The following is a 15,453-nucleotide window of genomic DNA, read 5'->3' as shown; positions in this document are numbered from 1 at the left end:
ATTACAGCATTTTTTTCACATTGAGCAACTGTTGAGAAATGCTGGAGCATAACAACAGCATCTTATCTCTAAATCAAGATCTAAGAATCAAGAAATACCCCAGCCAGCTGAAATAACGTGGGTGTTAAGTAGGTGGAATATTTATTATCTAAATCTGAATTTCCCAGTGTCAGAGTTAACATGGAAAGGACCTTGAGAATTGTTCATGGTTAGGAACTTGGTTATAGATCTCAAGTGCAGTGTGTAGATCTCCAAAAAAGAGCAACATAACCCTCTCCCCGAGCAGCATCCAGGGCAATGGTTTGTTACTGACTCAAAGCAATAGTCACCAACCTGCTGAGTCACCAACACCACCTCCAACAGCATTTGCCTGACACCTTGAACAAATAACCAACATTCAGCCTGATTTACTTGATGAGGGAAGGAGGAGAATAGAACCACGGTGGGAATACAAGATCTCTGTGGTGATTCTGCTGATGGAGGAATAGCTTTTCTTGCAAGGGTGGGGACTGGCAGGATAATTTGCGTTAATCTCCACAAGGATTTTCTGAATGAAATTTCCAGGTGAAATATCCTCTCCCTCAGGTTTTAATGTCTGAGGGGAAAAATCAGCTCTAGTAAGCAGGTGAGTATCTTAACAACAGTTTATTGAGTCAAAAACGTAAGTCAGTGTGAATTTACTCGAAAGAGACTATTGACCTCAGTTCAGGGATTATTGATTTCAGCTCTGCTTTGTTGAAGCCACAGTTCTGACAAGCTTTTGTTCTGATGCTTGCAAAACTAAATCACTTAGCAGCAGGATACTGATGAAAGTGTGTGTGTGTGAAATGGCATATCACTACTCCACATGCACGTTTTCAGCACTGCACTACTAAAGAGTTTAGAAGCACTTCAAGGGGAAAGCTGCCTTATTTTTTTATTTCTATTACATACCTAGAGTAAGTTTCAGGGTGCAGGGCTGCTGCAAAACCCCTATTCTCTTGGGAAGCCAATATATAAATAAAACAGTAGCACACGAAACCACCCAAAACTGCTAAGCCAAAGGTGCTCTCCTTGCACCAGCATAGGTTATCTATATCGCACATCTCACTCACTCACTTTCTGTGTCTGCCTCCTATTGAAAATTGTATTTTGGATACATAACACCCCTTCCCCCCTACCCATGCTTTCATAAACATTACTCCATATGGAATTTCAGGTCATTTCCTATTCACACAGTAGAACAGCAGTAAGCAATGTAGGGTAGTGAGTGGCCCACTGAGCTGGGTCGCAAAATTGCCATGAAAGATTGTCTTTCACAGAATAGGGTATGCTCTTGCATACCCAGAATTTGCAGGGTGCCCCGATTGCAGTGCAGCAGTGCATTGATTGGATGCAGAGGGAGTGCACAGCTCACACATTCGGTGTGTACAGTCAGCACACGCTTCACATGTGTGTCCCTTTAGTAATACTGGTATGGAAAAAACTACACAGAGGGAAACCAGCCGGATCTGGCAACCCTGCATGTGGGCAAGAGTAAACAAAATGTCTTGCGGGGCACACAGAAAACCATTGGGCTGCAGTTTGTCCACTACTGGAGTAGATCCTTTAATGTTATTTTTCTACCCTGACTGGTGCTGGCAGCTGCTAAAGATGGCCCAGGTCAGTATTGTTTGTAGTTTATCCCCGTATAAAAAAAATGGAAGACAGGTCATCTGTTTTGTTAGTTGCTAAATACAATCTAATAATCTGTGAAGTAATTTAAGTAAGGAGGAATAGTTCAGTGGTTTGTGCATTGGCCTGTTAAACCCAGGATTGTGAGTTCAGTTCTTGAAGGGGGACTGTTTAGGGATCTGGGGCAAATGTATTTCTTAATGTTTTTATGGATTGCACGTGGTATTCTCCTCCATCCTCCCTGTTGAAGGAAGGGGTCCAGGTAGAGATTGTCGAATCACGGATGTAAATGTGTGGTTGCACAGGTGGTGTCGGAGAGAGGGAGTCGGTTTCTTTGACCATGCTATTCTGTTTCAAGAGCAAGCATTGCTAGGAAGTGAAAGGATCCACCTAACGAAGAGAGAAAAGATCATCTTTGCGGGCAGGCTTCCAAACCTAGTGAGGAGGGCTTTAAACTAGGTTTGTCAGGGGATGGTGACCCAAGCCCTGAGGTAAGTGGGGAAGGAAGAAGGTACAACAGAGGAGCACCACTCATTCAAAAGGAGAAAGTAGGCCAATCAGCTTATTATCTAAGGTGTTTGTACACGAATGCAAGAAGCCTGGGAAAGCCCTGGCACAGCCAAAGAAATATGGGGCGATTGGAATAACGGAGACTTGGTGGAATGACTCACATAACTGGAGCACTGTCATGGAAGAGTGTAAACTGTTCAAGGACAGCTAGGAGAGAAAAGGAGGAGGAGTTGCAATTTATGTGAGAGAACAATATGGTTGTTCAGAGCTCCAGTTTACGGAGGGAGATGAGACAACTGAGTGCTTTGGGTTAAGCTTAGAAGCAGAAGCAACAGAGGTGACGTAGTGTTTGGTGTCTGCTATAGGCCACCAGATCAGGTAGATGAAGTGGATGAGAATTTCTTCAGACAAATAAGAGAAGCTTCCAGGTGCTAGTTACCATGGAAGACTTCAATCACCCAGACATTTGTTGGGAGACCAATACAGCAGCACACAAACAACCCAGGAAGTTTTTGGAGAATGTTGGGGATAACTTATTTACAAATGCTGAAGGAACCAACGAGGGGCCCTGCGCAGCTTGATCTGATGCTCACAAAGAGGGAAGAACTAGTAGGAGAAATAGAAGTGGGAGGAAGCCTGGGCTGCAGTGACCATGAGATCGTAGATTTCAGGGTTCTAACAAAAGGAAGGAAGATGAGCAGTCGAATACAGACCCTTGATTTCAAAAGAACAGACTTAGACTCCCTGAGAGAACTGATGGGCAGGATCCCCTGGGAAGCTAATATTAAGGGGAAAGGAATTCAGGAGAACTGGCAGTATTTTAAAGAAGTCTTAGGAAAGGCATAGGAACAAACCATCCCGATGCACAGTAAGAAAAACAAGTATAGTAGTCAACCAGCTTGTTTTACAAGGGAAATCCTTGGTGAGCTTAAACTCAAAAAGGATGCGTGTAAGAAGTGGAAGCTTGGACAGATGAGTACGGAGGAGTATAAATATATGGCTGGAGAATGCCAGGGAGTAATCAGGAAAGCAAAAGCACAAGTGGAGCTGCAGCTAGCAAGGAATGTGAAGGGTAACAAGGAGGGCTTCTACAGGTATGTTAACTATAAGAAGGTTATTAGGGAAGGTGTGGGGCCGTCATGGGATGAGGGAGGTAACCTGGTGACAGATGATGTGGGAAAGACTGAAGTACTGAATACCTTTTTTGCCTCTGTCTTCACAGACAAGGTCAGTTTCCCGAGTATGGCACTAGGCAATGCAGTATGGGAAGGAGATGGGCAGCCCTCGGTGTGGAAAGAATGGGTTAAGAGCTATTTAGAAAAGCTAGACGCACGCAAATCCATGGGTCCGCATTTGATACGTCTGAGGATATGGAGGGAATTGGCAGATATCATTGCAGAGTATTTCGCTATTATCTTTGAAAACTTATGGAGATAAGGAGAGGTCTCAGACGATTGGAAAAAGGCAAATGTAGTGCCCATCTTTAAAAAAGGAAAAAAGGACAAGCCAGGCAACTATAAACCGGTCAGCCTCACCTGAGTCCCCAGAAGAATCGGAGGGAATCTTCAAGGAATCTGTTTTGGAGCCCTTGGAAGAGGGGAAAGTGATCAAGAATAGTCAGCCTGGATTCACCAAGGATAAGTCGTGCCTGACCAATCTGATTAGCTTCTATGATGAGGTACCTGGCTCTGTGGACATGGGGAAGTCAATGGATGTGATATGCTTTGACTTTAGCAAAGCTTTTGATACAGTCTCCCACAATATTCTTGCCCATATGTTAAGGAAGTATGGATTGGATACATGGACTGTAAGATATATAGAAAACTGGCTTGACAGACGGGTCCAATGGGTGGTGATCAATGGCTCAGTGTCTGGTTGGTGATCAGTTTCAAGTGGAGTGCCCCAAGGATCAGTTCTAGGGCTAGTACTGTTCAACATCTTTATTAATGACCTGGCTGAGGGGATGGATTGCACCCTCAGCAAATTTGCAGATGACACTAAGGTAGAGGGTTGGGTAGATACATTGGGATAGGGTCCAGAGTGACCTAGACAAATTGGAAGATTGGGCCAAAAGAAATTTTATGAGATTCAACAAGGACAAATGTAGAGTCCTGCAATTGGGATGGAAGAATTCCAAGCACTGTGACAGGCTGGGGTCCAACTGGCTAAGTAACAGTGCAGCAGCAAAGGACCTGGGGATTACAGTGGATGAGAGGCTGGATATGAGTCAATAGGGTGCCCTTGTAGCCAAGAAGGCTAATGGCATACTGGGGTGCATTGGGAGAAGCCTTTCCAGCAGATCTAGAGAAGTTATTATTCCCTGCTACTCGGCTCTGGTGAGGCCTCATCTGGAGCATTACATCCAGTTCTGGGACTCCCAGTATGGAAAGGATGTGGGTGCATTGGAGAGGGTTCAGCGGAGGGCAATGAAAATTGTTAGGGGTCTGGAGCACATGACCTAAGAAGAGAGGCTGAGAGTTTGGGGCTTATTTAGTTGGGGCTTATTTAGTTTGCAGAAGACAGGGGCGATTTGATAGCAGTCTACAACTTTCTGAAAGGGGGCTGTAAAGAGGATGGAGAGAGACTGTTCTCAGTGGTGACAGATGACAGAACATCTTTCTTACTATTTCTGCGTCCTCTGAATTTCTATAGATGATTTTGCTCTTTTTTTCCTTGCATTGTTTAAAAAAATGCTACCTGGTAATTTACTGTTGGAATGAATAGGATCTAATAATGGAGGCTTGAAAATGGCCATGAAAAAAGTTCAGTTCGCTTGACTGTGACTCCTATATAACATGCTCTCATAACAAGATGTGTTGTCTTATGATCTGAAAATGTCACTGGTGTCATGAACTGCTGAGTAATAATCCCTGCTCTGACAATGACTCCCTCTTGGGCTTTGGTCAAGTGATTTATGGGCTGAGAAGTGCTGAGAACCCAGAATTCACACATGCTTTTGGTCTCCAGCTCTCCCCAGAGAAGGTGCTCAGCATTTCTGAAAGTCAGGCCATTAACCTCTCTTTAGTTTCTCCACAGTGCTGCTATTAAAGTCAGCACCAGTTGCCATTCAGGGGGAAGAGAGAGAATGAAAATTATTTACCTTTGCCCATCTCAGTGAGTGATAACTGTCAGTAAATGTTGATCTATTATGCTAACAACTCTGCTTATCCAGTCCTTTTAAGAGGCTGTGTACGAATTAACATATCTAAAGATCAATGAAGGTATCACTGCTAAGTATTATTCAAAATTCAATAGCTCCTTTCAGGGCTTGTACTTTCTTTGAGAGAGTAGGGGACATGAAGCCCAAGGGCACTCCATTTCCTGCCATCACTCACAAATGTCCTCTAGGCCAGCTGAATGAATGCAGATGGCCTTAACCTTGACTTGAGGACAGGGGCTGGATTAGAAGACCTCAAGGTTCCTTCGGGTCCTATGATTATATGAGTCTATGGGCACATCCATTTTTGAAATCTTTTAACGTAACCTGAGTTGACCATGGACAGCAAAACTAGAGCTCACACCCCTTCAAACGCCTGAGTGGGCTGGCTCATGCTCCCATAAGTGAATTACTAAGCTAGAGTCCCAGACTGTGTAGGAAGGATGATCAACTAGACCAAGGGCCAACAACCTTTCCAAGGCAGAGTGCCAAAATTTGACCTTTTGATCATTGTGTATGGTCCAAGTGCAGGTGATACTTTTTAAAGTCACTAATAGTTCTACTTACAATAGCTTCATTAGTAAAGATGCAGAGCTTTACTATGTAGGTGGTGATTGGTAGCATTATCTGGTCTTTTGTTAATCCACAGGCAGCCTGGCTTTGAGCAAGTTCCTAGCTGCTTGGAGGGAGGGGTGTGTGGCTGAGATCCCGCTGGATGTGCCGATGAAAATTGGCTTGCATGCCACTCTTCACACACATGCCAGGGATTGCTGACCCCTGAACTAGACCATGCACTGGACTGGGGACTCAAGAGACCTGGGTCCAGTTTTTGGCTCAGTCACACTTTTCATGTGTGGCCTCGGGCAAATTACTGAATTTCATTCTTCCTCTGCAAAGTGGATATGATCGCTCACATCAGAACTGTAAGAATCAAATCCACTAATGATTATGTGCCTAGATATTACACTAGTGAAGGCCATAGGAATAACTATGGAGTAGTGCACTTTTATTTAACTCCGTTTTTTAAAAAATGAGAAGCTCAGTCCCGTTTAGAGCTGCTGACAGTCTTCTATTGACCTCAGTGAGAGTAGAACAAGTCCTTAATTTTCCATTAGGAAACTATGAGTCACTTAGTCCTTCTGGTAAGTTTAGAATGATTTTGATTTTGTATTAATTTCCTCAAGAAAATTGTACAGTGGAATTTGATGGCACAGTGGAAACACCTCCCTTTAAAACATACTTCAAAAGAGTCAGTTTAATTAGCCAGTCCCCCTCCTAAAGTGACCAACGGTTGGAAGAGACATTTGTCATTCTTGTCTTATCAAGATAAAATAAACTAAAAATTAGATCAGAGATGGAACACACACGTTGCTTGGATTTAAAAACCAAATTGCTGTCATCCAGGAAATATAAAATTTAGCAAGGTCATATATCCTGCTAACATATACGCATGTGCTTAACTTTATTCCTATGAGCAGTCAGTTGTCCCTTCAAATTTTAAAATTACATCTGGTTCAAATCTAGTCCTGGGTTGAAGTAACCAGAAATCATTACCATCTGATTGTTTGAGCTGGTCATCTAAGATTTTTTTAGCCTCCAGATCACAAAACAATTGTCACAATTGCCACCTTTTCTTCTTATCTCTCGCTGAAGAATAAGAAATGTGTGGGCTTAGAAAATATTTGACCCCCTTAAAGGTCATAAATGGAGCATATTGCTGGGAGAATGCAGGGAACTGGTTACTCTCACTGTCAAATATTGTATCGGGATTGAACAAAAGATTTTGATTCTAACAACCTTTCACCAAAGCACCTTCCTTCCACTCTAAAAGTTAGAAAAACAGTTGTGAAAATCGTGAGATGTAGCTGGGATTTAAAAAGGAAACAAACAAACCAATGATTCAATGAAAGAACAGCACAGAAATGGAAGAAACATTGGGTATCCATCCTGTTTTGTGGTACAAAATCCACTATTATGTAAATCCCAGACCTCTGCCATAGAACAGGCCAGGGAAAGCCAGGGAAGGAAAAATTAAGCTACAAGACAGGAGGTAAAAAATGTGGGATTGCAAAATGTCATGAAGAGAAAGGGCTCGAAGTGTGTGTACACAAAACCGTTATTTTGGAATAACAGCCACTTTACAAAATAACTTTGCAAGCATCTACACAGCAAAACCACAATGTCAAAATAAATTTTTAATTCTGTATACCACATTCTATGAGGAATAGGAATAGATATTTCAGAATGGGGCTGTTTAGCCAGGGGGAATAGGGGCTATTTCAAAATAAACTACTCTGGAATAGCTTATTATGAAATAATTCAGCTCTGTAGACATAGGATTTCAGATTAGAGCCTCAGGAAGCAGTGATTTTGGGGATGTAATCTGAAATAGGCTCTTTTGTGTGTTGAGGCACCATTTTGGAATACATTTTGCTTATTTTGGGGCTTCCGTGTAGTATGGATGTGTTATTCCAGAATAGCTTATTTTGGAATAACAACTCCGGAATAAACTATTCTGGAATAATTCTATAGTGTAGACATACTCTAAGGCAGCAAATGGACACTCCAAAAAGATCATACAATGAATAAAAACTACTATCCCTTCTTCCAAACTTAGGACTGCTTGTTCGTAATACTTATTGTGTACCATGCCTGAAAAAGTAACTTTACACCCTATATCCATCTCAAATTATTCTTAAACACAGTTGCAGTCAGGATAAGGTAACAAAACAGAGGGCCATCAAAATAAAGGTCAGTAAATTATGTATTTCCAGCAGTACAAATGATTCTCTTTATTGCTTGAAACTAGAGTAAGCATCTAAATTGAATTCAAGCCTACTGGAGATAGCAATTATTTACAGCACAATTTATTTGTGTATGACTGGTTGGTGTGAAGCCAACTCCTTGTCTTACCCAGTTGGCCATCTGTAGTATCTTTCAGTGATGTAACACATCAATACCTATGTTATTCCAGGCCTCGCGGTTTTTCAAATGCAGTATTTATCAGCCTCCATCTCCAGTTACCAAGCACAATCAAGCTCTTTCTCCCCGGGTTCAGAAATGAAATATAAACTAAAGCCTAAGTCCTCAGAAGGCCGCAGGTATCTATATCTCATTGATTTCAGTAAGAATTACATTCCTAACTACCTTTGCGGATTCGGGTCTTTGTGGCCAATTTTAATAAGTGAAGTCTGTGTGGCATTCAGAGAAAGAAATGATGAAATGGACCATGGCAAAGTGCATAATAATGTGGGAACACTCTCCTTGTCAGACTGCAGCTTTGGGAGCCCCGCCAAGAGAGCAGGTGGAGTTGTCGGCACTGGCAATGACGATGGCGCCAATACCGGCACTGATGCAGGCAGTGATGACCCAAGCCTGGGCACTGTCCCTGCAGGCACCAGAGACTATGGTGCAGTGGGCGCTGGCACTGACAGAACCAACGCCATACTGGGGCAGAGTGGCCCCATCTTCATGGCACCATACCAGAGACCACTAGGGGGCCCTTCACCCCAGGCACCAAGCACAGCACCACACACCACGGTGCCGAATACTCAAATGGAAGTGCCGGAACCCCCACACACTGGTGGTCTTGGTGGGTGTGATGCCCTCGTCCTCCCTAGATAAGGCAGTGGCTGGATCCTCTGCATCCCCAGTACTGGAGGATGGAGGGGCGTACCAGCAGTTGTTGAGGAAGGTGGCTCAGAGTCTGGGGTGCAAGTGGAAGAGGTCAGGGATGAAATAGAACCTGTTACAAACATCCTCTCAATGTCTGGACTGTCCAGGGTGGCACTGCCCATTATAAAGACAATTGCCAACACAGCAAAGACAGTGTGGCAGACCCCAGCCTCAGCCTTGCCCACGGCTAGGAAAAATGAGCACTGGTATTTTGTCCCAGCCCAGGAAAATCAACATCTGTTCACCCATCCTCCCTGTGACTCCTTAGTCTTGGATGCTGTGAACAACAGGGAGAGGCAGGGCGTCCAGAGGCCCTCCGCTGAAAGCAAAGAGGCCAAACGATTAGACCTGTATGTAGGAAACTTTATTCTACAGGTGGCCTCCAGTTGAGAATTGCTAACCAGCAAGCCATGGTTAGCAGGTACGTATACAATACATCCAGCTCCATTGACCGTTTCGCTGAGCTGCTCTCACCAGAGACCAAGTTGGAATTTATGGTCCTGGTGGAGGAGCAGAGACTCCTATCTAGAGCAGCACTACAGGCAACCCTAGATGAAGCCGATGCAGCCACCAGGGTCATGGCCTTGGGTATAGCCATGAGAAGAGGAGCATGCTTCAGGTCTCGGGACTCTCACAAGAGGTGCAGCAGTCCATTCAGGATCTCCTCTTTGAGGGCACCTCCCTATTTTCAGAAAAAACTGACAAGAGGCTTCATAGTATGAAGGACTCACAGACCACCCTACGTTCACTGGGTCTATATACACCAGCAACCCAGAGAAGACACTTTACCCTGAGGCCACAGTTCGGACAGTTCCCACAACAACAATGGGATGGGAACAGGAGAAGGAGCTGCCGTAATAGGAGATGTCAGGGCTTCCAGACACAGGACCAGAGCCACCAGAAACCCCCACTGGGGTCTAAACACCAGTTTTGATGGGGCGGTCGGGAGAACGCACTGGCCACCCCCACAGTTCCAGCTCAGTATTTATTTTCTTCCCGCCTATCCCCATTCTACTATGCATGGTGCAGCATAACATCAGACCAGTGCATGCTGCCTACACATGGTGGAAAAGGGATATGCTATCCAATTTTCTTCCTACCGCCTTTTCCACTCCCCTTCCCTGTCACTCTTCAGGGACCCATCTCATGAGACAGTTCTCAGGAAGGTAGGGGCCCACCTACAAAAGGGAACTATAGAGGAAGTTCCCCAGGAATTCCGGGGACAGGGATTTTATTCCCGTTATTTCCTAATCCTAAAAGCGAAAGTGGGGCTATGTCCAATCTTGGACTCGTGAAACCTGAACAAATTTGTGAAAAAGATAAAGTTTCGTATGATATCCCTGGGCATAATTATCCCAATGCTGGAACAAGGGGATTGGTTTGCCGCTTTCGACTTACAGGACGCATATTTCCATTTAGCAATCTATCCACCCCCCAGGAGGTTCCTCCAATTTGTGCGAAGGAAGGACCATTACCAGTTCACAGTCCTTCCATTCGGCCTCTCCTCGGCCCCGAGAGTCTTTACCAAATATATGTCAGTAGTGGCAACCTTCTTATGCAGGCAGAGAGGGAGTGCACCTGTTCCCCTACCTAGACAACTGGCTGATCTGAGGTCGGTCACAGAGACAGGCGGTGAGACGTGTCCAGCTGATACGAGAAACATTCGACATGTTAGGCCTCCTAGTGAACGAGGCAAAGTCCGTGCTAGCCCCAACTCAGGTCATGGAGTTTGTGGGTGCCCAACTAGATGCAGAGCAAGCCAGGGCCTTTCTGCCCCAGAGCAGGGTCCAAGCCATGGCGTCTTGCATCCAAGGCCTGATCAGGTTCCCAAGCACAACGGCCAGGGGATGCTTCAGACTGTTGGGCCACATGGCAGCATGCACGTTTGTAGTCCAGCATGCCAAGTTATGAATGCACCCTTTCCAAGTGTGGCTTATCTCAGTATACAGACCTGTCAGGGACAATATAGACAAATTAGTCACAGTCCCCCCAAGAGTGTTAACGGCAGTACAGTGGTGGCTAGAGGCCAGGTCGGTCTGCATGGGAGTGCCTTTCAGTCCCCCGCAACCTTCCCTCTCCTTGGTCACAGATGCCTCGGACCTGGGCTGGGGAGCACACTTGGGGGACCAACAGACTCAGGCTCTCTGTGGAGCAAGACTGATGCTCAGATCCACATAAATGTGCAGGAGCTCAGAGCGGTTTGGCTGGTGTGCAAAGTGTTTCAGAGCGAACTGAAGGGGCAGTGTGTCACAATTAGCACAGACAATACTATGGCAATGTACTATATAAACAAACAAGGGGGTGTATGCTCATCACCCCTGTGTCTCGAGGCCCTTGTGCTCTGGGACTTCTGCATCCAGCACCAGATTCTCCTGAGGGCGTTCTAACTGCCTGGGGCTCACAACTTCCTAGTGGACCGTCTCAGCATGTCCTTCGTGGACCACGAATGGTCACTACACGCAGAAGAACTGAGTTCAATTTTCCAGAGGTGGGGACATCCCCAGCTAGACCTGTTCACCACTCATCTCAACGTGGAGTTGCAGAACCGAAGTCCAGGCTCTTGGGCAGATGCCTTCAGCATTCGTTGGTCGGGTCCCTTGCTGTACGCCTTCCCACCGACACCGCTCATCCACTGAACACTGTTGAAAATTCGGTCGGACCGAGCATCAGTTATCCTGGTGGCCCCAGCCTGGGCTCAGCAACACTGGTACTTGACCCTCTTGGAGAGGACCACTCGTGCCCCAGAGGTGCTTCCACTGTGCCCGGACCTGCTGACACAGGAGGAGGGGAGACTGCAGCACCCCAATCTCCAGGTGTTGCATCTCACAGCATGGAGGCTCCATGGCTGAGAGCGGTCGAGCTGGCCTGCTCCGAACCTGTCAGGGAACTATTGTTGAACAGCAGGAAACCCTCCACAAGGGTAACATATGTAGCCAAATGGAAAAGGTTTACCATATGGGCCACTCAAAAGGGGTTGTCCCTGGGAGAGGCCCCAGTACCCTGTATCCTAGACTACTTGGTGGTCCAGAGCCAGACAGGGCTGTCAATATCCTCCCTGAAAGTGCACTTAGCAGCCATTTTGGCGTTTCACCCAGGGGCCTGGAGGTCATCAATCTTCTCAGACGCGGTGGTGAAAAGGTTCATGAAGCAAATGGAAAGGGTCAAACCACAGGTTTGGGTCCCCCTGCCAACACAGGACCTGAATTTGGTTTTGTCTAAGCTTATGGCTCCCCCATTTGAACCTCTCACCTCCTGTTCTGTGTTCTTCCTTACCTACAAGGTGGCATTCCTGGTGGCCATTACCTCAGCCAGAAGGGTGTCAGAGCTCAGGGCCTGACGGTGGACCCACTTTATATGGTGTTCCACAAAGATAAGGTCAGGCTGAGACCCCACCCGACGTTTCTGCCTCAGGTGGTCTCACCCTGCCACATTAACCAAGGCATCACCTTTCTGGTGTTTTACCCAAAGCCCCGCACCTCCCCTAGGGTGCAGAGCTTACACACTTTGGATGTCCAGAGCGCGCTGGCCTTCTATGTGGACAGCACCAAACCCTTCCAGAAGTCGCAGCAGCTGTTTGTTGCAGTGGCAGACAGGATGAAAGGGCACCCAGTCTCCTCCTCTCAACGGATCTCCTCCTGGATAGTGGCCTGTATCAGAGAGTGCTACAAGCTGGCGGGGGCTCCCCCTCCCCCGATCAGGGCTCACTCCACCAGGGCACAGGCGTCCTCTGCAGCGTTCTTGGCCAACATCCCTATCCAGAACATCTGTAGGGTGGCCACTTGGTCCTCCATTCACATGTTCGCCGCACATTACACAGGTATGCAGCACGCACGAGAAGACGCTGCACTAGGCAGGGCTGTCCTGCACTCCTTTCGGGGCTCCGACCCCGCCTCCTAGGCATTGGCTTGCATTCACCCAACTTGGAATGCACATGAGCAATCACCCGAAGAAGAAAAGACAGTTACCTGTCCTGGAACTGGTGTGCTTCAAGATGTGTTGCTCATGTCCATTCAAAAACCCTTCTGCCTTCCCCACTGTCAGAGTAGCCAGCAAAAAGGAACTGAGCTGGGGGTGGGTTGGGCAATGCCTGTATGGGCGGCCATATGGGCGCCTCTCCAGGGGGCGCCACACTGAACCTAGAGCTACCAGATAGGGCAAAAATCTTCCGGCAACTGGGCATGAATGGACATGAGCAACACACCTCGAAGAACACCAGTTACAGAACAGGTAACTGTCTTTTCCCTAAGGTTTTGTCATCCTGAGGGGGAGAGGAAACTTATCTAGAATTGTTGTCATGGTAGCTTTTCCTCCCAAAGCTTTCAGCATGCTAGCCCATCAGGTGTTTCTCTGATGAAAGAAGCAGTATGTAGCCTTTTACTCCTGAATCTTGGCCTTGGGAGCTACAGAATTAAAAAATAATCAGTTATTAGGAAATCTAGGTCTAAATTAGGGTCTTGAGCCCATCTGCAGTGCACGTATGTGGAGACCATTGTCATAGCACCACCTATATGATTTACAAAGGTATTTAGACACCTAATACTGCAGATTTTTAAAGCACTTAAGTGGGCTCAGCACCTGATGTCCGTTGACTTTCGCTTTTGAACATCACGCTCGACACTTATTTGCATCATTAGGTGCCTAAATCCATATGTAAATCTGTGTTTACTCATTGATCCAAGACAATTAGACTCTTAATTTCTTCTCATGAATCTGTTACTTTGCATTCCCTCCGGTTTGTCCACTACTTAGGCTAGAATGGATACATCGCGAAGGATTATTAATAGCATTTTTAGAGCAATCTGCTGAAAAACATGTTCACTTTGCATGTCTAGGGTAAATATCTCTGCAGTGGTACAGTGTAACCTAGATTTACCGTGGATATTTTAAACTGTGAATGTATGTTGCTAAGCCACTGCATCCTTTACTTGTTAACTTGCACTTGCATTTGGACACTGGTGACTGGCGTATTAAGTCTTGTCCAGTTTCACAAACCAGAGAAGTGTTCTTCCTCATGTCTTTCCCCACCTAGCTTTTTCTCCATGTTACCTATGCTAAAGGAAAATTGCTCCCCATCAGAGACTGTAATGACAATAATTAAAAATGTGTTCTCTCCAAAGTGACAGGGAATCGGTATGAAATAGATTGAACATTCTGGAGAGCAAATTTCTTTCTGTTTGACACTGTGATAATTGTATAAGACAAACCATTATACATTCAGGGTTTGAGTATTTCATGATTTCCACATCCAGCCATGGTAATTAAAATTTCACATCAGGGCTTGACAAATGCATGAGTAGGCGGTGGGCAGGGATTTTCCTTGGCTGACTGGGCCTTCCAAACTAAGATCTGTGCATTTCAATTCTTGCTCAAAAGTGTCTGGCCCTTGTCTTTATTGTGGAGGTGATTTACTGGAGGTGAACTCATGCAGGGCTGTATCTGTGTTCCTGAATCTATGGACAGTCTTAAATGATGGGAGACCCAGCATGATACTCCGCACTCCTCGTGTGCATGTGCATAGAAGAGTGTCTGCGACTGTATGAGAGGGCATTTCCTCTTCGTCTTCTGCCCCCACGTGCTGCTTGACTTCTCAGCTTTGTGGCTGTTGAGGGAATGGGCCAGATTCTTCCCTGCAAAACTTCACTATTTTAGTGGCCGCAAGGGCTGCTTTGAGAAAACAGAAATCTGCAGTGCCTATCTCGTACACAGCCCAGCTTAGCCATCTCTCTGCTGCTGTCTTAATGGAAACAAATGACTGTCTAACAGAAACCCTGGGAAAAAATATGGGGATGTCTGGTCACCCATGAAACCATTGCATACTTTTGCATTTTAGTACATATTAGTCCCCAGTGGTCACGTTCATACTTATTTATCCATGTAGTCACTTTAATAATTGATGCCCTGCATGACTTCTGCAAGTTAAGGCTTTCGGCTTATCCTTTGTTTCCAGGTTTTACAACAATAAACAATGATTTTTTTAATATAAACTACTTATATCATGTGCATATTATATTTTTCATTGTATGGTTATGTTTTCTGTTCTTTAAAAATAAAGTTAGAAAAACTCCTGGAGGAATCTGATACAAATTACAGGTAGAGGCTGTATTATTAGCTTGTGCCAGCTACATTCCTCCATGCTTGGACTGCTCTTTTGAAGAGCACGGTCCAGGCGAAGCCACAGTGAGGAAGCAGAGCATGCGCAACTGCAAGAGCTATGTTCAACAAGGGCTGGTGGGAACCAGGGGAGCAGAGAAGGGGCCTTTCCATGCATAGGTGCAAGAATTGGGGTTGTAGTAGCCTCCTCTGGCCTGAAGTAGTAATAACGATCCAAATCCATGGTTTCTACTTCAGCATACCCATTATAAAATTTGTTCCAACACTGTACACTCCATGGATGTGGTTGTTCAGAGGATCCCCTGACAATTGGAAAGATTTTGAGAGCTGTGTGGATCACAGCTCCT

At 45.6% G+C, this 15,453-nt stretch overlaps 1 protein-coding gene across 2 annotated transcripts in view; it reads left to right on the top strand.

Moving 5' to 3' along the window:
* GLT1D1 (glycosyltransferase 1 domain containing 1) overlaps positions 1–15,453 on the top strand; it is a 124,950-nt gene that overhangs the window by 94,550 nt on the left and 14,947 nt on the right. The window lies entirely within an intron of this gene.

Source organism: Carettochelys insculpta, chromosome 18 (genome assembly GCF_033958435.1).
Source record: "Carettochelys insculpta isolate YL-2023 chromosome 18, ASM3395843v1, whole genome shotgun sequence".
Lineage (NCBI taxonomy): Eukaryota > Metazoa > Chordata > Testudines > Carettochelyidae > Carettochelys > Carettochelys insculpta.
Note: the sequence above shows the minus strand (reverse complement) of the source record. Positions and strands in the feature narration are given on the sequence as shown.